The following is a 25,292-nucleotide window of genomic DNA, read 5'->3' as shown; positions in this document are numbered from 1 at the left end:
TGGTCATGGAGAGGCAGGGGTCTCAGAGGAGGGTAAGAGTCCAGTGGACAGGGAAGAGGTTGGGGGAGGGTCTGAGAGATGTAGGGCGGTTGTAAGACTGACATGTGAAATCCACTAATCCCCGTTGCTCACCCATTCATAAGTCTTTGTTCAGCCAGATGTCCATTCAGAGAAGTAGCCAAACTGCATGTACTCTGAGTTCATAAAGCTGTTTGGTATTGTCATTTTTTCCTCCTCCCTCAGATGGAACATCCTCTAGACCCCAGAAGAACCCCAAGGACCCTCCCTTGATGCACCCGTGTCACATCCTCCCTCTGCACCATGCACCAGAGCAGATGCAGGCACATCGGTGGGAACATGTGTTTGGGAGCAGATGGCAGTACACACTGGGGAAGGCATGTCACACTCTCCTGAGTTGCTGACAGGGTCCCCAGGGTGACGGAAGTCGGCAGGTTGCTGGAGACCAAGGCAATGGTGAGTCCAAGGCAGATGATGAGCCTCTGGAGTCGTCCATCAGGCGGCAGATGCTGGATGTCCAGTGGGATGCACGTGAAGATTTGGCAGAGATTCCTGAGGGTCTGTGTGCCATGGTCTCATTGTTGTAGGAGTCCATGCATTGGCCTAGAGCTCTGAACACACAGCCTCCTTCATTGAGGTAGTGGCAACTGTCATGGAGAGGCAGCTCCAGGAACTCAAGCAGGGCTTTCTGAAGTTGCATTAAGGCCTGCAAGCCCACACACAGGCAGTGAGGTCAGCTGGTCACTGCCAATGTAAAAGATGGATGGGGCACCTCGTGACTCTGCTAGTTGGCCGTCCATTATTGGTGAGCAGGGTGGTTCAAACAAATCTCATGTTGGCGGATGACCTGAAGTTCACATCTGGGGGCTCCTCTCAGGGCACTCTTGATGATGGCAGCAGCTCCTCCGCCCCTCTGCCAGTGACCGTCGCATCTGAGGACACCACAACGACTGAGGACTGCCCAGCCATAGCGTTGGACTCTCATGCCCGGACCAGGCCTACACAGGCCCTGGTGACCAGAGGAGGCTGCCAAGATCATCAAGGCCAAGGAGGCTTCAACAGCCTGTCGCCAATCCAGCTGCCAGCGAGGGGGAAGCACCAGTACATAACACTCACAAGCAGAAATTTAAGTCACAATGATCACACAAGGGGTCTCAGGGGTGAATAATTTCTCTTTGGCACAAGTGTACTGGTGCGTATATATATATTTATTTTCCTTCAATATTGAAATGTTAGATAATGTGCTACGGCCTTAGTGTTCTTCATGCAATTGTTAGAAAAGAGGTCTGGAAGTCATGTGTCACACATATGAAGGGCTGCAAAGTTTATTTCAGAAGTCAGGACTTGAGTGGAGGGTCACAGGAGTGCCTCATCAGCACCGATCGGTACGGTGATGTTTCCCTTACCATCACCTTGACTCCTTGCTTTGGATTCCTTACTGAAAGTCCTCTGAAGCAAGGCCTCCCTGGTCTCCCTCCCATAAGGATCCTCACATCAGGATCCTGCTCTTCACCCTGAGGTTCGTCAGGTTCCTCCTCAGACTCAACACTTGAATCATCCTCTGGAGCAGCATTGCTGTCTTCATCCTTCAATGGGTTCCCTTTTGAAAGAGCAAGATGGTGCAGTGCGCAGCAGACAACAATGATAAGGGAGACATGTTCACGAGGGTATTGCAGTAATCCCCCTGAGTGGTCCAGACAGCGAAACCTCATCATGAGTAGGCCTATGGTTGTCTCAATTATTGTCCTTGTGGAGGCATGACTGCGGCTGTAGCTCTCCTCGGCTGTCGTCCTTGGGTGTCTCAGCAACGTCATCAGCAACCTTTTCAGTGGATTGCCTTTGCCCCCCTAGTTGCCAGCCATCCAGTCATACTGGTGCAATGAACAGCCTTGGCACCTGGGTGTGATGGAGGATGTAGGCATCATGGCAGCTTCCTAGATACCTGGCACAGACCTGCAGTGTCTGACTCTTGTGGCCACAGACAATCTGGGCGTTGAAAGAGTGGGAACCATTTCTATTTACAAAGGCACCCGGCTCCCCTGCTGGCACCTTTATCCGCACATGTGTGCAGTCAATGGTCCCCTGAATACAGGGAAATCCTGCGATTGCAGCAAAGTCTCTGGCTTGCTCTGCCTAGCTGGCCTCGTGGTCTTAAAGTGAATAAAGGTGCTGACCTTTCTGAACAGTGAATCAGTGAACAGCTTGATGTAGCTGTGGGCAACCGGTTGTGAGGCACCACATAGATTTCCCACTGATTCCTGGAAAGAACCTGAAGCATAAATGTTCAGGGCAACTGTCACCTTCAAGGCCACTGGCATACAGTGGCCACCTATGCAGATGGAGGCAATTTCGGGGCCAATCATTTCACAGAAAGAAGTGACAGTGTCCCTGGAGAGGCGAAGCCTTCTCTGGCACTGAACCTCAAACATATTGAGGTAGCGTGATCGCTGCCTGTACACTATGCCCACTGGGTAATGGCACCGTCTTCAGACTCTTTGTATTGCACTTCATGCTGGCCCTGCACCCTTCCTGGTTGCGCCTCTTGGTCCTTAGGCCTGATTCTGGGATGGTGCTTGTGGGCAACTGGCCTCCTTTCCCTTCTGGCCCTCTCATCCTCAGAAGAGGAGGTCCCTCCAGCAGAGCACACAATTCTCATTTCTGTAAAGATGGTTGCACAGGCTTCTGTACAGAAGGGGGCCTCTCAGTAGAAAGCTTCTGCAAATGCTTAAAAATCGGAGAGTTCTGCAAAACAACAAAAAAATGCCTGAAGCAATCTCCAAACCAACTCCAAACAACTCACAGCAAAACTCCTAACTACTCACCTTACCAACATCCTGTGGGCCTTTTAGCCTGCCCTGGATATATAATGCATAAAAAACATGAAGGCCGCCTGGCCAAGTGGCCTATACGCCGAGCGTAAAAGTGCATGGGCCATGTAAAATCACTGTCAGTTGCTCTTTTAATGGGTTTAATTGGCCCTTTAACTGTCAGCAGGCGTGGTTCCGACTTCCGCCCATGCCCGCCGGCCAAAATACCGTGAGGCAGTACGATGATGTCGGGAAGCCCTTCTGGCATCATCACGCCCCATTTCGTGGTTGTTCATGTCTACTGCATACCCGCTTACCGAGCACAAAATTCTGGTCGTGATGTTGTGTCTATAACAGAGAGCTGGCTCAAAGAATGGAAGGGCTGGATGTTAAATATCCCTGGATAAAATGGGAGAAATGTGAGAGGGTTGGCAATATTGATAAAAGGAGAGTATTACAGCACTGGAGAAAAAGGATGCCCCAGAAGGATCAAGGGCAGAATCTATTTGGCTAGAGCTCAGGAGCAAAAAAAGGTGCAATTACATTGCTCGCTGCAATCTATAGGCCACCAACTAGTGGGAAGGATGTAGAGGAACAAATTTACATAGAAATTACAGCGCGTTGCGAAATTATAGAGTACTTATAATGGGGGACGTTAATTACCCAAACATAGACTGGTATAGTGGCAATGTAATGGGCAGAGAGGGAAAAGAATTCCTAGCGTATATACAGGAAAATTTTCTTCAGCAGTATGTTTCCAGTCCAATAAGACAGGAGGCACTGTTAGATCTGGTGCTAAGGAATGATGTGGGTCAAATGGATCAAGTGCCAGTTGGAGAACATTTAGGGGACAGTGATCATTGTATCATATGTTTTAGGCTGATTATGGAAAAGAACTAAGGACAGTCCAGAGTAAGAAAAATTAACTGGGGGAAAGCCAGCTTCAATAGGGTAAGAACGGATCTGGGCCGAATAAATTGGAGTTGGGAGGGAAAACGGGAAAGCTGATCAATGGGCTACCTTCAAAGAAGAGATGACTCGGGCACAGCCAAGGTATATTCCCTCGAAAGGGAAAGGTAGGACAAATAAACCCAGATCTCCCTGGATGACAAAGGAGATAGAAATTAAGATAGAGAAGAAAAAGTGTGCTCCTGATACGTCTCAGGTAGAAAATATAATTGAAAACCAAGCTGAATATAAGAAACTCAGAGGAGAGGTGAAAAAGCAAATTAGAGAAGCAAATAGGGAGTATGAAAAGAGACTAGCAGCTAGCAAAAAAGGGAATCCTAAAGTCCTCCATAGGCATATAAATAGTATAAAGGTGGTAAAAGAAAGTGTAGGACTGATCAGGAACATAAAAGGGGATTTACATATGGGGACAGAGGGCATAGCTGAGGTTTTGAATGAGTACTTTGCATCTCTCTTTATGAAGGAAAAAGATGCTACCCAGGCCATGGTAAAAGATTAGGTAATTCAGACACTAGATGGATTTAAAATTGAAAAGGAGGAGGTATTAGATAGATTATCTGTACTTGAAGTTGATAAGGCACTGGATACAGATGAGATGAATCCAAGGATACTGAGGGAAGCGAGAGTGAAAATTGTAGAGTCACTGGCCATTACTTTTTCGGTTTTCCTTAGACTCAGGGGTGGTCCAGAAGGACTTGAGAATTGCAAACGTTACACTTTTGTTCAACAAAGGGTGTTAGGATTAGTCCAGCAACTACAGGCCAGGCAGTTTAACTTCAGTGGTGAGGAAACCTCTAGAAACAATAATTAGGGACAAAATTAATAGTCACATGGACAAATGTGTGTTAATTAAGGAAAGTCAGCAAGGGTTTCTTCAAGGAGATCATGTTTAACTAATTTGCTGGAGTTTTTTTGAAGAGGTAACAGAGAATGTTGATGAGGGCAATGCTCCTCGATGTGGTGTACATGGACTTCCAAAAGGCGTTTGATACAATGCCACACAACAGACTTGTGAGCAAAGTTATAGCTCATGGAATAAAAGGGACAACAGCACCATGGATATGGAATTGGCTGAGCGACCGAAAACAGAGAGAGGTGGTTAATGGATGTTTTTCGTGCTGGAGGAAGGTTTATAGTGGAATTCCCCAGGGGTCAGTGTTGGGACCCTTGCTTTTCCCAGGCATTGGGCACAATTTCAAAGTTTGTGGATGATACAAAATTTGGAAACATTGTGAGCTGTGAGGATAGTGTAGAACTTCAAAGGGACATAGACAGATTGGTGGAATGGGCGGACAGATGGCAGATGAAGTTCAATACAGAGAAATGTGACGTGATTCATTTTGGTGGGAAGAACATGGAGAGACAATATGAAATAAAGGATACATCTCTAAAGTGGGTGCAGGAACAGAGGGACCTGAGTGTATGTGTGCATGAGCCATTGAAGATGGTAGGACAGGTTGAGAGAGCAGCTGATAAAGCATGCAGTATCCTGGTGTTGAGCTCATATGATATGAAAAGAAATCCAAAACTTTATTCTTTTGCCTTGTTTTAAAAAATGGACTTCCTGCTGAACCAAAAAAATGGCTGCTGCAAGTCACATGACCATGGGATTGGTCCCTTGTTCTGGGAACTACCCCCAACCTCAAACCTCAAACAGCTAGAAGGAAAAGAGCAGCAGGTGCGTGGGGATACCACCATCTCCTAGTTTCATAGCATCCTAACTTGGAAATATATCATGATTCCTTCATTGTAATGGGTTCCTTTCCCTTCCTCCTTACAGTGATACTTGGACCTCGGAATTATAAGAATGAAATACACACGACAAACAGGTTTTGGCTCAACCTTTAACTCGTTAGTTTATTTAACCAGCAAACCCCAGTACAAACCCCTCTTTGATTTGACTGAAACTTACAATCACCCACACGGCTGGTTGTTACTGGTGTTGATTATAGGCTTGGATCTGGGCCAGGATATTGAGGTCAGCGAGCAGGGGGCGGGGGGGCGGGGGACGGGGCCCGCTTGCCGACACATAAAATGATGCCGGATGACGTCGGGCGGAACTCCCGAAGTCACCCCGGGTCGTTTCAATTTTCAGGTCGGCAGGGGTGCAGCCGAGTCAGCTGTGCGCCCGCCGACCTGTCAACGGCCTATTGAGGCCAATTAAAAACTAACTGAAGTAATTAATTAATTAATGGACCTGCCCGTCCAACCTTAAGGTTGGCGGGCAGGCCGGGAGCCTTGGCAGGCTTCAGAGAAAGCATGAAACCTCATCCATGGAGATTTCATGAGGGTTTTTTAAAATTTAATAAAAGTTTGAATAAAAGTGATGGACATGTCCCAACTCATATGAGGGGACATGTCAGGGAAATTTTATTTTTGTCCATTGACCATTTTTGAATTTGGCGCCGATCTCCCTGAGGCAGCACTTAACATGCACGAGAGAGCACACTCCTGGCTTAGGGAATTCTCCCCCGCCAGCACAGGGAGCGCATAGCTGGCCCACCCACGTAAAATGGCGGCGCACCCCCAATCGGGGGCGCTGATTGGAGGTGCGCCTGCATGCGCCCGCTCCTGCACTTCCCTGGAATTCTTTCCCTGGAGATGATCGGTCCCCGTCCTTCTTCACCTGACTGCAGTCCCCACGCTTTGATGTTGTCCCTTTTCTATAGTGTTCCAGTCATGCTATCAGAACCCTGGGTCTGAGGTGTAGATTAAGAAAACAGCCTGCTGGATCACTTGATCTTTCATGCCTCTTTATCTTGGTCTTTCAATCTCCTGAGCTATGCATAAGTGCAAGGTCAAAGACAATTCCTTATCTCCTCTCCTGCTGTTTATACAACAGAAGATAAGGTAATTTCCCTCACAGTGATGGGCGCTTAGCTCATAGCATTGTTTTGATGTTAATGCTTCATCCATTATTGCCAGGAACTGATGGTGATTCATAATTGCCGTTAATTTATGGCATTACCCAGTTGCTAATGTTCTCCGAACCGATCATTGGTCAGGGTTTCAGTTACCTCTCGCTTTCCGTGCATCGAGGTTAACTGTTTCATGTCCTTCAAATTTCTGTTGGGTCAAAATTCTGGAACTCCCTCCTTAATAACACTGTGGGACTGCCTTCACCACACAGACTATAGTGGTCCAAGATGGCGGCTCAATGTCACCAACTTCAGTTAGGGATGGGCATTAAATGCTGGGCCTTGCAGCAATGCCCACATCCCATGAGCGAACAAAGAAATTCACACTCGTTGCTTAAAAAAATTGCTTTCTTCTGCACTCTAGTTCTTTTATCGATTACCTTAAATCAGAATTCTCTGATTATCAACTCTCCTGCCCATGGAACCAGTTTCTCCCTATTTACATATCAAAGCCCCTCAAGTCACTGCATTACCATAAAAATTTCAATGAGCTAGATAAAGTGACAATTGATCCATCCACAATGAGGTGATCTGAAGTAATCCCCTGGTGCCGTACATTGTAAATTATTTGAATAAATCCATGTGCAATTAAAAAGAATTTCTACCATTTTGAATTTTCATCTGGGAACGTAGAATGCTTGGCGCAGCCGAATGTGAATGAAGACAAATAGATTTGCCTAAAATAAATCTCTGGCACACTTATTAAAAAGGAGAACATCATATAAAAATGTTGCAGCAAAACATTCTAATTAATTTACAATCTGTTCTTTATAATGTGCTGTACTTTACGTGCTCCCACCGCTGTGCTTTTGGCAGGGGGAGCAGGGAAAATAGTGTGGGTGCACGCCCGGGTGGGTGCTCATCCCACCACCTTCCCAACTATCCCAAGTTCATCCCCATAATACGGGCAGCGGGCGAGCACTGAAATCGGCTGCCTGCCCACAATATTTAAATAGCTGATCAAGGGTCAATTAGGTTTGTTATCTATTAATTGGCCTGGATAAAATGCTGTCCATGCCATAAAATGTGTGGGCAGTCAGGCAGGAGTGGATAGCCCAATTTTTTAAATAATTTTTTCAAAGGGCAGGGAGGAATGGAGTGTTCTATCTTCTGGGTCTGCCCTTTGCCCATAAGGGGGGTGCTTTATGCATAATGATAGAATCCCCCCCTTTCTTCCAACCTGCCCGCAGCCTGAGTCTAGGAAGTTCCCAGGTTTGACCCTCAATCTGTACTTAGTTATTTGGTCTCTGCCAGGAGAATGGTGGAGGCCTTACAATTAACTACAATGCTCCTGGTTTAAGGAGGGGAAAACCTACAAGGGTTCCCAGCCTGATTACTATCCAGCCATTACCCTTTGAAGTGCATGTGGGTGAACATCATCTGAAGGCACTTCTTTGGCTGTTTGTTTCCACAGATGAAGCTGTTGATAATCAACATCTAAACTGGCACATGAAGAATGGTAAGTTATGGAGGGTACCCAGCACCCATGTTACTTTACTGGGGAAAACACTCAAAGCTTTCAATTATGGAGGGGAGGAAAGAATATTTTTTACTGGTGGAGAAAATAGATTGAAAAATCTTAAGGAAAAGCTGCAAATGTTAGATCTGAAACTAAACAAGAAGTGGTAAAAACACACAGTAGGTAGAAAAAAAATTCCAGCACAGTTTAAAAAGGTGCAATCTACTTCTGAAGACTCCTGTAAATATGCTGACCTTGGTTTAGTCTATTGCAAAACGCCTTAGTGTAGAAAGTAATGGCTGTTGGGAGGCACTTTCTCATGAACATTTCTATGAAATTACCCTTTCTGCTATTTTAAAACATCAAAACCTGCTCACGTTAAACTATTAAAATCGTGCAGATAGGAATTTGGACAATGAGCACACTACATACAGTATAACCATTCTGGCGGTATTAATTTCTAATCTATTATTTATAATACGAAATGCAATGGCGTTTATTATAAGTGCAATAAGGACACCGTGATGGTTCAAAGCACTGATGTACCATCATGCTATGTCAGGTAGCGAGAGAAAACAAGTTTGTGCTTATGATTCCCTCATTGCTCTGTCATACTGTTAGATGGATGCACTGGTTGCAATCTAGTATAATTTCCCTTAGGAAGATATAAATAATTGAACAGAGAACCATCCTAGAAATCATAATTAAAGCAGGAAAATGCAATATTGAAATGGTTTTGAAATGAAAACACTAACAATTTTAATGACTTTTTAAAGACTTTAGTAATCAAGTAGTTAAATAGAAGTTAGGCACTTCTTGATGATCAACTGTGATGGGACACCTTTCTTGGGGCAATTAGCTTGATAATGGGATTATTTAATGATGTCATAATGACAATATGATTCAAGTAGACATGCAGTTCAAGGTCTAGCGATAAAGTACTCCAGTAAACACATTACCAATTGTGGAATTATAACTTCAAAACAGCAATAACAGGAGGAAAGAAAGATTAGATTCATGAGATTAAACCACAAATGGGAAAACAATTAAAAAGAGGGTCATAGCTGGGGTCACTGGCACTGCATTTGGTGCTTTCTTATTCCAGTAGTTAACTTAGAAAGAACTGTATTGTTTGTATAAATGGGCCTTGTTTTCTATCAGTTTTTTTCTATCCCTGTCCGCCTTCAGAGCTGTCTCCCCTCACACAGACTTGATGTATTCGAGGGCCCATGCTATCCTGTACACTTACCCCAGAGTCACTGACTTCATTTCAGTGAAGCTTTCCAATATATTAGATGCAGTTGAAAAATGAGCATGTCACATCTTTGCATTGCAAACAACATAGTTACTTTAGATTTGCGTATACTTGGATTTGATTATGGTGAAAAGACTGCAGAGAATTTTTGTCACAAAGCACAAATTTGCATGAGGGCAAACATGCTTCTCATTACTGCTTATACTATGAATCCGTGGACATCTACTTGATAATTTCTGCATTGCCTTAGGTAGCGGGCACACTTTCACTTAGATCTCAATTGGAAGCAGAAAACTTAGTTTGACACCGGATTTCCACTTAACATAGGGAATTGGAAACAATTCAGATTAGAATTGTTCCTAGATTATTGTTGTACATTGTACATGCAAAAGTGCATTTTAGCAATGTTTCATTTTCGTGTGGGTGTTCATTAAATATTTTTCCATGAATGTTTTGATCTGACTGGCGAGTCTAAACAAGGCTTAGGCCGATTCTGATATATGCAGTAAATAAGACACAGCAACCTGGCACAAAAATTAGCATTATAGGAGTGAATATAACAAGAATCTTTTCTGACATGGAAAGAAATTCCCATTTGTAAATGAACTAACTCTTCAAGCTAAATAAAAATAAAATGCAGGATATGGTGAATTCAGAAAAGATCAGTCAGCCTTTGCAAAAAAATTAATATTTTAATGAAAACCTTAGCTCCGTCTGAAACACTATTGATGGAATCATTACAGATTTGCACTAAGTGCGGTAGCGGGCATGAAAAAAGTTGTTTTACCCATTGCCCGCAATGACAGGTTTTCACACCATTCATCCATTTCCAGTGCACCCTGCCTCATTAATAATGCATTCAAGGGAAACATGCTTAAATCATTGGTGGAGTGGCCGCTGATTCATCTGCCCTCCCGTCACCTCAGGCCTTCAATTATCCGGGTGCCTTATTTAAAGGCCGCCCCTGCACAGAACTAGCCCTCTCTAAGGGATTGGAAGGTGCTGGAAGGTCATGTTGCCCCCAAATTTAGCGATGCCTCCCTCGGGTGCCTATTGGATGCAGTGGAGGCCTGCCATGAAGTCCTGTACCCCCGCTCTGGGCAAAGATCAACAAGGCCACCAATCCAGCATGGGAGGAAGTGTCAGCACTGGTCAGCGCCAATGCCCTACAAAAGAGGACAGCCAACCAGTGCCAAGCGGGGAGGCATGATCTCCTCCGTTCTGTCAGCATAAGGCAATTTTTTCATCACTCTCAACTCACCCTCTCACAAACCCGTCACACACCCTCAGGGGCACAGATTCAAAGGGATTCATCATTCACGTTCTCACACACACCTTCATCTGCCCTGCGGATTATGTCCTCATCCCACCCATGGCACCACTCACCACCCAAACATGCCAGGCATCCTTTTCATCTGGCCTGGCAGGCATCCTGCTTACACTCTCTCCATCTGTATGCATGCAGGGCAAGCTGGCACACAACAAAAGGGAGAGGCCACAGAATGGTGGAGGAATGCACGACATCAAGGTCCTCACAGACTTTGAAAATAGAGTCATCCAGCTGGCCGGCGACGCTCTGGACCATTCCTGTGCTGATGGTGAGTGTGGTGGTGCTCAACTAAGTGAGGATCCAGCAGTGCAACATCCTTCAGACAACCATGCTGCGAGTGAGTTCCCCTGTTCCGCAGTCCTCTGCCATGCACTAATTATCTCTGCTTACTTTCTGGGAAACAGCCAAGAGGGTCCATGAGCCAGGTCCTCGAATCAAACCCTGAAGGCGCCTCGGAAGAAGAATCTGCTGACACCCTAATTGAAGACCCATCATAGTGCTCACCCACACCTTCCACCAGCACAGAGACACACACCTCAGTGAGACCTACTTCTAGAGTAGTCTCGGGGCCACAATCTGGTGAGCACATTGCACTGTCCAATCCACAGTAAGTGGCGGCAGGGACTTCCCAGTATTCCTGCACTTGGAGGACTGCTGGAGGCCAGAAATCTGCTGAGTCTGAGTCAGGTGTGGAGCCTCTGGACTTGATCATACCTCAATTGCTGGAGCTGCAAACATCAGGAACATCAGGAGGGGATGTCCACTGCACTCCTGAGATTGAAAGGTACAATGGAGGAGTCGATCAGCCTTCAGGCTGAGGTGATAGCACCGGAATGTCAATGCACTGAGGTCAACACTAGTAGGATGGCAGCCACCATGGAGACCTTGGTCCAAGACATTGGCCTTGCACTGCTGCGTGGGCTGAATGCCATCACTGACACCATTGTAGGCTCCAAAAGTGCCAATGCGAGAGGGGGGGGAGAGTCAGCTCGATCTCACTTCAGCTACTCCTTCTCCTCAAGGAGTTGGCCAGGAGCCCTGAGGCACCAATAGGGAGGAGGACCAGCAGCTTGACACCCCGAGGCCATCCACCCAGGTGACTCCGGGAATATCTGGCTGATCCAAATCCCTTCTTTCTGTTATCCCTGCAGCTCCAGCTCAACAGGCCATGGAGGGTGCAGCTGGCCCACAGCAGGACATCCAAAGCAGGCTGGGCCACTCCAGGTCTCGCCCTTCAGAGGGCACCCATCAAGGTCATCATAGACAGGGCTGCCTCCACCTCCTCTTTGGATGTCAGGGGAGCACCAAGACGTAGCAGCAGGGTTAGGAAGGTTAAGAAGATGTAGTTGTGCAGCCTGGGCATGGGCATTAATCACTTGTACATAATGTTCACTATTGTCAATAAACTCCCAAGAAGGTCCCCCTACTTATGGCTCCTTGTTATGATGAACAGTGTTCTTGTCACCTTGGTTCCTGCACAAGATAAAGGCAGGTGTCTCAGTCCAGGGCTTCTTCTCTGTGCAATGTGTAACCTTCAGACCAAAGTGATGGTCTTGCCTCACACTCACTGGACACATTACTGATGCCTGCACCTCGATGGTGCTGGTCATTGCTGCCAGAATGTCATGAGCAGGCATCACAGAGTTCTGTCATTCTCTGTGTGCTCTCAGCACCTTTTAAGGCAGGGCTGTCCCCTCCCATCTCTTCAGCATTTGTGACCAGTGATGCTGTGCCCCTGAAGGGTTCAGGTGCTGAAGGATAGATGCACTTAAAGTTTCATGGCTGCGTCTCCATGATATGACCCTGATCACAGAGCACAAGCGAGCTGCCCTTAGCCAGAGAGGAGTCAGACATTCTCAGAGGCAATGTGAAGATCAATGGAGTATCCTCACTGCATGTTAGGGGAGGTGGTGGCATAGAGGTATTGTTACTGGACTGGTAATCCAGAGACCCAGGGTAATACTCCAGGGGCCCAGGTTTGAATCCCACCATGGCAGGTGATGGAATTTGCATTCAATAAATGGCGACCATGAAACCATTGTCAATTGGCGTAAAAACCCATCTGGTTCACTAATGTCCTTTAGGGAAGGAAATCTGCCATCCTTGCCTGGTCTGGCCTGCAGGTGACTCCAGACCCACAGCAATGTGGTTGACTCTTAAATGCCCTCTGAACAGATGAGCAATAAATGCTGGCCTAACCAGCAATGTCCACATCCCACGAACGAATAAAAAAAAACCATCATCATCCTCCTAGAATCTATCGACTATTAGGGCCTCCGCTGCGTCTCCATGACAGGAGACTTATCACAGAGGGTATGTGTCCTGCCCTAAGCCACACATTCAACAAGTGGAAGTCCTTGTGGTTGACAGAGTTGACTGCTTGGTGCCATGGAGATCTAAGTGCCATGCTGCACCTTGCACCTGTCGAAAACCTGAGATCTGCCCAAATCCCAGCGTTCTTGCTTCCTGACTTCCCTGATCCCGGATGAAATGCAAATTTCTGTGCCTTTGCAAAGATGGTGTCCATGACCTCCTGGAATACACTTGTGTGTGGAGCCTTGCGAGATCCCGCACAGGTCACCTGTGGAGCCTTGGAATTAGCCACTGGTGTAAAAATTGAGTGCCACGGTCACTTTCATGGTCACTGACAATGGATGCCTTCCATGGCCTGCGATGCTAAATCCTGTAGCAAGTGGCTTATGTGACCAACCAGTTCCGTAGACATGGGCAGTCTTCAATGACACTGGTTCTCAGTCATCTGTGGGAATGACAAGGGCCATCTATAGACCCTGGGTCTAGCAAGGTGCCTATGAGTGATGGCTCGCTGTGGATCTTCAGCTGCACGTGCAGCAGACCCAGCCACCTCTTCATCTTGAGGAAGGTGCTCCTCTCTTTGCCGAGGCTCGTGCCTCCGCCGCACTCTTCTTCTTCTCTGCTCCCTGTAAGCCATGAGGCATCGCACTAAATCACCAGACTCCATGATCCTGATGATCTCCTCCTGCAGGATCAAGGAGAGAGACACATGGGTTAGCATATGTATCCTAAGAACCTTTCTTGGTTAAGTCTGAAGGCCCCTTCATGCATGCAGGAGAGTGCTGGCCACAACTTGGATAGCCAGTGTGCAGTGCACTCATTGGTTGTCTGAAACCCCACACACCTCCACCCCACTCCACTTCACCGATTGGTGGCAGCTTCGGCCATTGGACTGCATGCTGTGCTCTCAGCTCAGGCACAGGCATTCCCTAACCCACACTGCAAGGCTGCACTGTTGGCTTGAACCATGATGGATACAGGTCCAAACCTTAATAAAGACATTGCAAGGGTCTCTAAGTGCCTCCACCAGTGACTGCGCCATGGCCACTTTTTGCAAGGGGATTCTACAACTTGCCCAGTCGGCCAATTGCTCTGCTGCTCCTTAAAACGCACATTAATTTTCAGCCTGCGCCTGAGGGGCGAAAAGTTCTGGAGCATTTGGTGGCATATTCATGATTCCGCATTGCTTGAGTGGGCAGAAAAGCTTCAGAGGCCCAACTCCAAGCATGTCAATGGAGCTGCAACTGAACAATCTCAGCTGCAGAAGAATGCTCACTTTTGACAAGCTTTCCCAAGTGAGTGGACTTCCCTCTCCGCCCCACCAACCCCCAGCATGTGCTTGTGTACTTCCTTCAGTCTGTGTTGCGCTGACCCCACCCCTCCCACGGACCCCAGCCAGGTGGGAAAAAGTGGCTGGCCTGTGCCTCTTCCTTTATGTCATAACAGTGATGCTCACGAGCACTGCGCAAGGTTTTGTGCACTCACCTCCGAGTTCCCCTCGAAGTTCAGCTCGCCAAATGCACACCTTTTAAAGGCAGCCTTGAAGCACGCCGTTCTGAATTCACACCGACATGGGCAGTAAATTTGATGTGGGGGGATGATTCCGATGAGCAGGGCTTATAATGAGATGCTGTAGTATTGAAATTAGGTTGCTGACGTGCAGCGGCAGGAAACATGGCCCGCCATTGACGGGTGGAGCGGACAATCACAAACTGGTTTCACAATGGCGTGAAATCGATTTTTGGCCTTCTCGCCATATTGTCCCACCCTCCCGCCTGCCATGATGCCCGACACCAACGGGACCAGACAATTCCGCCCTGTTTTTTTTCTCTTCTTTCGATGCTGATAGGTCTACTGGCATGTTTCTGCTTCGATACATTGTTTTGTTTTGGTGCAATTCCCCCTTATGCCAATGTAACAGGCACTGATGATTGCGGAAGTTTTAGGGCAAATTAAGTTCAGCTCAACTCGAGTTTCTCGGATCTTTTGCACTGTCTTAAAATACATTGTGCCAGAAGCAGGCACTGCCACAAAACTGACCGTGCCCAAGGTGAATTAATCACCGTTGCGAGTTTCCTCTGATTGAACTTGTTTGCAGGCCCTTGAGGAACCTTCAAATATTAAGCTGGACAGTTTGGAAATTGGGTTAGTGACAAGAGAAGGACTGACATTATGGTTGAGTTGCTCCTTGAAAAGTCAATTTTCACCTATATTAATCAAATTGCACCTAGTTACCACTCTTAAATATATCTCAGAAAATTTTTGAAAGCAATTTTTTTTCAAAGTTTACATTTTTAAAACATTGCTTGATTGTGCTGGCTCATGATAGGCTTGTGTTTGGCGATATACAAATGAGTTTGAATAAAAATTCAGAGGAGAAATATACTTCTTCAAATGATCAACTTTGAGCAAATTTGCACCTGATTCTCCAATTGCAACTGAAGCAGAAGCTCTACTCCATTGTGCATTTCCAGCATTTTTCATTCTTAATTCAGGCGTTCAGCAGTTTTGTATTTTTTTTTACTTTTCAAAATTACCCATAATGGCAGTACACTGGGATCTTTTGGAAAGTACATTAATTAAAGAGCTGAAAGGTCATGATTACATTTGTATAAGCCTCTATATAAAAATTTCACTTTAAAAATCAATGGCATCATGTAAGGGTGCTTTCAGCTGCAATGTATAAAATTCCGTCCCTACCTGGAAGATTTGCTGTAGGTTACCCTGCCGGCCGACAACAAAGAATCAAGAATTTTCATACAGGGTTGTTGAAAGAGTTCAGAAAAATTGGGCAATCTGCAGGGAGTCATGCTGGGTTTGGGAAAGGGCTATAGAGGCTATATTTTCCTAGAAATTTTAGCATCAAATTAGAAGTACAATTCGCTAGACTTTATTATGCCTATGCAAGTCCTTTTCTTCAAGATTTTTCTCTTTGCACTCTGCCCAAGTGATGCTTCGTAACATTAAAGTAAAGGAGCATACCCTCCAGAATGATGCAGGAATGGTGGACAGCTTTGGCTAAGAAGAGTGAAGCACAATAGCACTCAAGATGTTCAAGCCCGATCTAGTGATGGTTAGCTAGTTCTGGGATGCTCATATTTATGCCTTCAAACCGGGCAGAACTGGGAAGGTAGTGATAACATTGTTGAGAACAAGGGCATCAAAATTATTGGTGAGCGAGTGAGTTATTCTGGAGACAAGTCCAGAAAAATGTTGTTGTGACTGTTTGAGTATTGACAGGGCCAAAAAATTGAACTAGGTTCATGGATCACTGTCACAATACACAGCCATTACCACCAGATTTTTATTTTCTTCACATTATCTCTTTGTAATTATTCCTGACATTTTAACCTCTCTGCCATCTCATTGTCCATTTCATATTAAGAGGCAAAGGCAGTCAAGGTCATGCATCTCTTCATAACAGCTGTCAACACCACTGCTTGTGGCTGACACCCAGTGCTACAGTAATTGTTCACCTACTCACCCACCTCAGCAGGATGACACTGCCCCACTGAAAATCATTAAAACCAATTGTGTTACACACGCCACTAATGACTGAAAAGTTCCTTCTTAATCACTTTTGAATTTGTTAGTAATTTCCCTAGGTATGGATTTCCAAACTGCATGAATTAAGTAATTTATCACAATTTTCCTATATTTAGACTCTGGTTATTAACTGAACCATATATAATAAACATGAATACGTCAGCATGTTGGTGAACATCCATTTTAATTCACAGGAAAAAATGCGAAGATGCAAATGAAAATTCTCAAATGAAATACAAGCTTCTAAATAGTACATTAATATTTGATTCAATTTTTAAGTACCATACCAGCTCTGCAAACAGGACTATGCTACAAGGCTGAACACCATATCAAGTACCTTCAGTTTGATAACTGTCATGTTTATATGTAATAATTTCAATTTCCAAAATCTTAAAAAACCCATTTACATTACCATGTTGGTCTGAGCTGAGTATACATTGATTAAGTGCAGAGTTTAATAGTTTGGGTTCAGCATTTTTCAATGTTTAGTGCCATGTTTAAACATGAACATCACAAATAATAACATTCACAAAATTTTTAATTGTTTGACTGGATTATTACAATTCAAGGTCCCTGAAAAAGACTTGAGTATCATGCTTGTAAATGCTTTGCTGCAAAATTTGGCTCTATAGCACCAGTAGTTTCACTGCTACAGGTGCCGATTTAGGTGAAAAATGGTATTTGCATCACTCACGCCCGCTTATGGTGCAAGTGCACCAATCAACAACAACTTACGATTATATAGCACCTTTAGCATCATAAAACATCCCAAGGTGCTTCACAGGAGCATTATAAAACAAAGCATGACACTAAGCCATATAAGGAGATATTATGTCAGAAGACAAAAAACTTGGGCAAAGAGGGTGGTTTTAAGGAGTTTTTAAAGGGGAAAAGCAAGGTAGAGAAGTGGAGAGGTGTAGGGAGGGAATTCCAGAGCCTAAGGCCTAGGCAATTGAAGGCACGGCCACAAATGGTGGAGTGATTAACATCAGCGATGGACGAGAGGCCAGAATCACTGTGTTGTTGAAGGCAAGAAAGATGGTGTTCCATGCACATGCCAGAAGTATCCAGAGTAGACAGATCATGATATCAACCAATGTCAACACTGATTTGATGCTCAACCCGCTATTTTTGACCTCACTGCTCTAGTCATAACCATGCACAGCTGAATATGTGTTCAACAGCACAAAGCCACTCCCACCCCATCAACCAACCACCCATCTGCACATGCTGGACATCTGTCTAATCCATCCAACTTGCACCTAGTTGCTTATTACTATCCATTGGTTTTTGCAGAGTTTATGAAAGTACTGGGTTGTTGGAGGAGTTCAGAAAAGTTTGCAAATCTACAGGGAGTGGTGCTGGATGTGGGAAAGGCATTGGTTTCTATTGAAAGACTGCTGAGCACGCCATATGCTATATAGTCAAGAGTGTTATAGTTGCAGTCCCCCTTGGGATGAAGCATCAGTGGGAGATGGAGCAGTGGCATCATATGCTCAGAGAGGGAAGAGGAGGAAAGGTCTCAGCAGGAGACTTTACCTACCTAGGGTCTTTAGGGAATACAAAGGCAAAATACTGCACATGCTGGACATCTGAAATAAAAGCAAAATACTGTAAACACTCAGCAGATAAGGCAGCATCTGTGGGGAGAAACAATGCTAACATTTCACGCTGTAATGACCTTTACCAAGGGGGTAGACAGGAAAGTAGAGTTGAGGTCACAATCAGATCAGCCATGATTTTATCAAATGATGGGGCAGGCTTGAGGGGCTGAATGGCCTACTGCTGCTCCTAATTCATATGTTTGTATGTTCATATATATGTGCAGGGTCATTATCGATCTGAAATGTTAACTCTATTTCTCTCCACAGATGCTGCCTAACCTGCTGAATATTTTCAGCATTTTCTACCTTCAGGGAGCACTTGTCCTGACTGTACCAAAGCCAGGAGCAATGTGTTTGGCAGTTGTGCTTCACCAAAGGTGCCAAGCCTTGGAACAATACCAGCAGCCTCAGGGCATACTGAGGGCGGTGCTGCCAGCAGCCATCAAGGTAACCGTGGGTCTTCCAGGCTGAAACTGGCGACATAGCTAACATCTCATGGCTCACTGTCCATCACTGCATCTGGGAGGCTCTGTAAGCCAGGTGAGGGGACTTCATTGTGTTGTCTACAAGCAGGAAGAAGCAAGAGGCATGAATATGTGGATAGCCTTCCCCATCGTGCAGGGTGCCTGCAATTCAATCCTGAGATATATGGAGATTGCAAAGGTTACCACCTATCCAATGACATTCCCATTGGGCTCAGCCTCTCTTTGGCTCTATAATGCCTTGGACCTGTGTTCTGTGTGTGATATGGGAAAGGGATATCAATGCTTCAGTTTCTTGGCCGTTACTTGGTTCTGCATTGGGACTATCATTAATGCCCCTCAGGACTGTAGGCATTCAGTGAGGTATGTCTCTGTCTGACAGAATTTGAAGAGATTAAGGACCATTATAGGCCTATTGTCAGTATCTAGCAGCATTGAACGGTGAAGGATGAGCATTCCCTTTCTCAGTGAAAAATTTGGACAAATTTGATATCTCCTTAGTGGATTGCATAGTCAGCCTCCCTTGGACTCATGGGCAGAATTTTACGCCAGTGAGATTTTATAGTCCCGCCGAAGTCAATGGAGTTTAGAATGGCTCGCTGCATGTTATGGACCCATCCCCACCTCAATGGAGCCATAAAATTCCGGCCATAAATTTTAACGTGAGCTTCCAGCCAAATTTATTTTCTATCTGCAATGCGCTTAAGGTAGTTTGATACATCAATCCCTGAGCCTACTGAACCTAGCTGCAGAATAATTTCTTAAGATCCTAACGCTATCTCAATCAGGCATTCACATTCCTCTGTGCTTTATTATAAGAGTCCATTGATGAGTTTGTCAAACTTGCACACAGAGGAATTTGGCACAAATGCAATAACAAATTCTCCAACATAGCACAAAACCTTTGTATACCAGCCATATGCTTCAACAAATAGAATTTCTTTTTCTTAGCAGGGAGACCTGGTATTGTAACATAGAACCTCCCAATAGTGAAGTTCATGTCGGGTCACTTAACAATCTCATGTTATATTCCTACAAGTCCTTTTATTGACACATTAACAATCTAAAATAAACATGTTAACGCTAATGCATAAAAATACTTGCATAAAAACTCCAACCATAGTAATGTGCTTTGACAGGGTAGGAAATCTATCCCTGTCATAAATGAACACACTTTGCTGCTATTTGTATGTCCCCCAGTCACCAGGAACTGTGTGTGGTTTTCTTTAGAATTTTGGCTACATCTATTAGTTTAATAAAAACAGAAAATGCTGGAAGAACTCAGTAGATCTGGCAGCATCTATGGAGAGAGAAACAGAGTTAATGTTTTGAGACTGTATGACTCTTCTCTAGTGCAACCTGAAAAAGGATCATACAGACTTCAAATGTTAACTCTCTTGCCAGTGCCAGATTGTGCCGAGTGCAGCATACAACGACTATAAGCAACCCGCTTATAGGATGTTGCAGGGACCCCCAGAACGGTCCAGGCAGTGGAACCTCATCTTCAGTATTTTGAATCTCTATTCTAACTTGCTTTCAGATTAAAGGTAAATAGGAGAAATATTTTACAGATTGATAAACTAAAGACCAGTAGGAAATTTAAAAACAAATTTAAAAACTAATTAAATAAAATAGAGATGCAGGGCCAGGCAAGTGTTGTAGCTGCATGATATGGGAGCTGGTGGACCCCATTGTGGTTCCTAGTGACCACATCTGTAGCAAATGTTAGTTGTTCGAGGAACTCCTGCTCAGAATTGATGAGCTGGAGTCTGAGCTTTGGACACTGCGACACATCAGGGAGGGGGAGAGTTACCAGGACATTGTGTTTCAGGAGACAGTCACATCCCTTAGATTAACTACCTTAAATTCGACCAGTGGTCAGGGACTATGAGTGAGGCGGGTAGAGGGATCCAGGAAGTAGCACTGCATGAGCCTTACCCGTATCCAACAGGTTCGAGATTCTTTCTCCCTGTGTGGATGAGAGCAGAGACTGTAGGGAGGATGAGCAAACTGACCATAGTACCGTGGTACAGGGAGCCATTCAAGTGGGAGGAGAAAAGAGAAATGTAGTTGTAATCGGGGATAGTATAGTTAGGGGAATAGATACTGTTCTCTGTAGCCAGGATCGAGAGTCCCGAAGGCTGTGTTGCCTACCTGGTGCCAGGGTTAAAGATACATTTCTCAGTATCCAGTTGTCATGACCAACGATATAGGTAGAAGAAGGGAAGAGGTTCTGCTGAGGGAATACAAGCAGCTAGGGGCTAAATTAAAAAGCAGAACCAAAAAGGTAACAATCTCAGGATTACTACCTGAGCCACGAGCTAATTGGCACAGGGTCAGTAAGATTAAAGAGGTAAATGCCTGGCTCAAAGATTGGTGTGGGAGAAGTGGGTTCGAATTCATGGGACATTGGCACCAGTACTGGGGAAAGAGGGAGCTATTCCGTTTGGACGGGCTCCATTTGAATAATACTGGGACCAGTGTCTTGGTGAATTGCATAACTAGGGTCGTAGATAGGGCTTTAAACTAAATAGTGGGGGGAGGGTTCAGTTGCATGGAAAAATAAAAAATCAAAGTTTAAGGAGAGGGTAAGAATGCAGGTTAGTGACGAGGCTGATTGTTACCAAAAAGTGAAAGGAAGGGGCCCAGTGTGCGAATGCCATATTGCATCAAAGAATCATATAAGAGTAGGGAAAATTGTCAATAGGGCAAACTTAAAGGCTTTGTATCTGAATGCGCGTAGCATTCGAAATAAATCTAATGAGTTAACAGCGCAAATAGAGATAAATAGGTATGGTTTGGTGGCGATTACTGAGACGTGGTTACAGGGAGAACAGGTTTGGGAGTTGAATATCTAAGGGTACTCAGTGTTTCGGAAGGATAAGCAGGAAAGAAAAGGAGGTGGTGTAGCTTTGTTAGTAAAGGAAGAGATCAGTGCTATAGTGAGGAATGATATAGGCACTGGAGAGCAAGGCGTGGAATCAGTCTGGGTAGAAATAAGAAATAGCAAGGGAAAGAAGTCCCTGGTGGGGGTAATCTATAGGTCCCCAAACAGTAGTTTAGCAGTAGGGCACAGTATAAACCAGGAAATACTGGGAGCATGTAAGAAAGGCACGGCAATAATAATGGGTGATTTTAATATGCACATAAACTTGCCTAATCAAATTGGCAGGGCAATAGCCTTGAGGGAGTGTTCATAGAGTGTATTAGAGATTGTTTTTTGGAGCAATATATTGTGGAACCAACCAGGGAGCAGGCTATTCTGGATTTGGTTTTGTGTAATGAGATAGGATTAATTAATGATCTCATATTAAAGGATCATCTAGGGAAGAGTGATCATAGCATGATAGAATTTCAAGTTCAGTTTGAGAGTGAGAAACTTGAGTCCCACATAAGTGTTCTGGAGTTAAACAAAAGTAACTACATAGGTATGAGGGCAGATTTGGCCCTAGTGGACTGGACAGGAAGACTACAAGGTGGACAGTTAATGAACAGTGGCAGATATTTAAGGAAATATTCAATTCCTTCCAAGTAAAATATATCCCAATGAGGAAGGAAAATGGTAAGAGGGGGGAAAAGCATCCATGGCTAAGCAAGGAAATTAAAGATAACTTAAAGGCAAAAACTAAGGCATACAAAATTGCAAAGGTCAGTGGCAGGCTGGAAGATTGGGAAAATTTTAAAAATCAACAAAGGGTTACTAAAAATATAATAAAAAGAGCAAAGGCAAATTATGAAAGAAAACTAGCGCAAAATGTAAAAACTGATAGCAAAAGCTTCTACAAGTATATAAAAGGAAAGAGAGTAGCTAAAGTGAATGTTGGTCCCTTGGAGGACGAGACTGAGGAGTTAATAGTGGGGAATACAGAAATGGCAGAGATGCTTAATCAATATTTTGCCTCAGTTTTCACAGTGGAGGACACTTGTACCACCCCAATAGTAACAGGTAGTGCAGAGGGTATAGAGAAGGAGGAACTTAGAACAATCACAATCACTAGAGAAAAAGTACTGAGCAAACTATTGGGATTAAAGGGAGACAAGCCCCCAGGACCTGTTGGCCTACATCCCAGGTTCTTAAAGGAAGTGGCAGCGGAGATAATGGATGCATTGGCTATAATATTCCAAAATTCCCTGGATTCTGGAAGGTTCCAGTGGATTGGAAAAATGCTAATATAATGCCTTTATTCAAAAAGGGTGGGGGGGGGGAGGCAGAAAGTAGGAAACTATAGACCAGTTAGTTTAATGTCCGTTGTTGGGAAATTGTTGGAATCCATTATTAAGGAAGTAGTAATGGGACATTTGGAAAGTGAAAATGCAATCCATCAGAGTCAGCATGGTTTTATGAAGAGTAAATCATGTTTGACTAATTTGCTAGAGATCTTTGAAGATGTGACAAGCAAAGTGGATAATGGAGATCCTGTAGATGTAGTATATCTGGATTTCCAGAAGGCCTTTGATAAGGTGCCGCACAAAAGATTAATACACAAGATAAGATCACATGGAGTTAGGGGTAATATATTAGCTTGGATAGAGGATTGGCTAACCAACAGAAAACAGAGAGTTGGGGTAAATGGGTCTTTTTCTGGATAGCAAGCTGTAACTAGTGGGGTGCCACAGGGTTCAGTCCTTGGGCCCCAACTATTTACAATCTATATTAAAGAGTTGGATTCAGGGATAGAAGGTACTATTGCTAAATTTGCAGATGACACCAAAATAGGTGGGAAAGTAAGTTGCAATGAAGAAATAAGAAATTTACAAATGGATATGGACAGGTTGGGTGAATGGGCCAACATTTGGCAGTTGGAGTTTAACGTGGATAAGTGTGAGGTTATCCATTTTGGTTGGAAGAATAAAAAGGTGACATTATTTAAATGGAGAGAAACTTCAGAATGCTTCAGTGCAAAGGGGTCTGAGTGTCCTTGTGCATGAATCGCTGAAAGCTAGTATACAGGTACAGCAGGTAATAAGGAAGGCAAATAGAATTTTGGCATTTATTGCTAAGGGAATAAGGGAGTATAAAAATATGGAAGTGTTGTTGCAACTGTAAAAGGCATTGGTGAGACCGCACCTGGAGTACTGTGCACAGTTTTGGTCCCCTTAATTGAGGAAGGATGTAGTTGCACTGGAGGCGGTTCAGAGGAGGTTTACCAGAGTGATTCCAGAGATACGGGGCTTGTCTTATGAGGAGAGATTGAGCAGTTTAGGCCTATACTCGCTAGAGTTTAAAAGGATGAGAGGAGATCCAATTGAGGTATATAAGATGCTAAAGGGGATAGACAAAGTAGATGTGGAGTGGATGTTTCCCCTTCTGGGGCATTCTAGAATGAGAGGCCATAGTTTTAGGCTAAGGGGTGGTAGATTTAAATCAGAGATGAGGAGGAATTACTTTTCTCAAAGGGTCGTGAATCTGTGGAACTCTCTACCTCAGAGTGCAGTGGATGCTGGGACGCTGAATAAATTTAAGGAGGAGATAGACAGATTTTTAATTAGTAATGGGTTGAAAGGTTATGGGGAGAGGGCGGGAAATTGGAATTGAGGCCTAAATGAGATCAGCCATGATCGTAATGAATGGCGGGGCAGGCTCGAGGGGCTGAATTGCCTAATCCTGCTCTTAGTTCTTAGGTTCTTATGTTCAGTAGCTATATTGTCCTCTCAACCACCGCCCTTATGAAGGCATGACTCCAATTGTAGCTCTCTTCCACCTCTGTCCTGGGGTGCCAGGGTGGCCACCTTTTCAATGGATACCTTTTGTCACCCAACCATCCAGCCGAGATGGAGCCATGAACAGCCTTGGCACCTGGGAGTGTCGCAATATGTATGCATCATGGGAGCTGCCAGGATATCTTGCACAGACTTTCAGAATCTGTGTCTTGTGGTTACACACTATCTGCACGTTCATGGAGTGGTAACCCTTTCTATTCACAAAAGCCCACAGCTGACCTGCTGGTGCCTTGGTGGCCACAAGAGTGCAGTCGATGGCACCCTGAATGTGGGGAAACCTGGCAAAGCCTCTGGCTCGCTCAGCCTAGCTGGCTTGGGCTGTCAGTGGCGAATGAATGTGAGGACCTGTCTGAACAGAGCATCAGTGACGAGCCTGACACAACAGCGGACAGCTGATTGGGACAGTCCACACAGATCCCCCACTGGCCCTTGGAAAGATCCAGATGCATAAAGATTGAGGGCTACTGTGACCTTCAGAGCCAATGGCTTTGGGTGCCCACTCACACAGTTGGAAGTGATCTCCAGCCCAACCTATGGCATAATGATGTCACGGTGTCCCTGAAGAGGTGGAGCCTCCTGCAGCACTGTACTTTGGGCATGTTGAGGCAGCTGGATCGCTGCCTGTACACTCTGGAAGCAGGATAGTGGCGTCTTCTGTGGTCCCATCTGCCTGGCTCTCTCTGCTGGACTTGTACACCCTGTGTCTGCACCTCTCCTCCCACAGGTCTCTCCTTGCAACGCTGCCTGCATAAATCTGGCCTCCTTTCCCTTCTGACCATCTCTTCTTTAGAGGAGGAGGTGCCCTCAGCGGAGCACACAATCACTTTCTGCTGAGATGCAGATGGCACTGTCCCGTGCACTGAAGCCTGC

The sequence above is a fragment of the Cetorhinus maximus genome, chromosome 5, assembly GCF_964194155.1.
Source record: "Cetorhinus maximus chromosome 5, sCetMax3.hap1.1, whole genome shotgun sequence".
Classification (NCBI taxonomy): domain Eukaryota; kingdom Metazoa; phylum Chordata; class Chondrichthyes; order Lamniformes; family Cetorhinidae; genus Cetorhinus; species Cetorhinus maximus.
Note: the sequence above shows the minus strand (reverse complement) of the source record.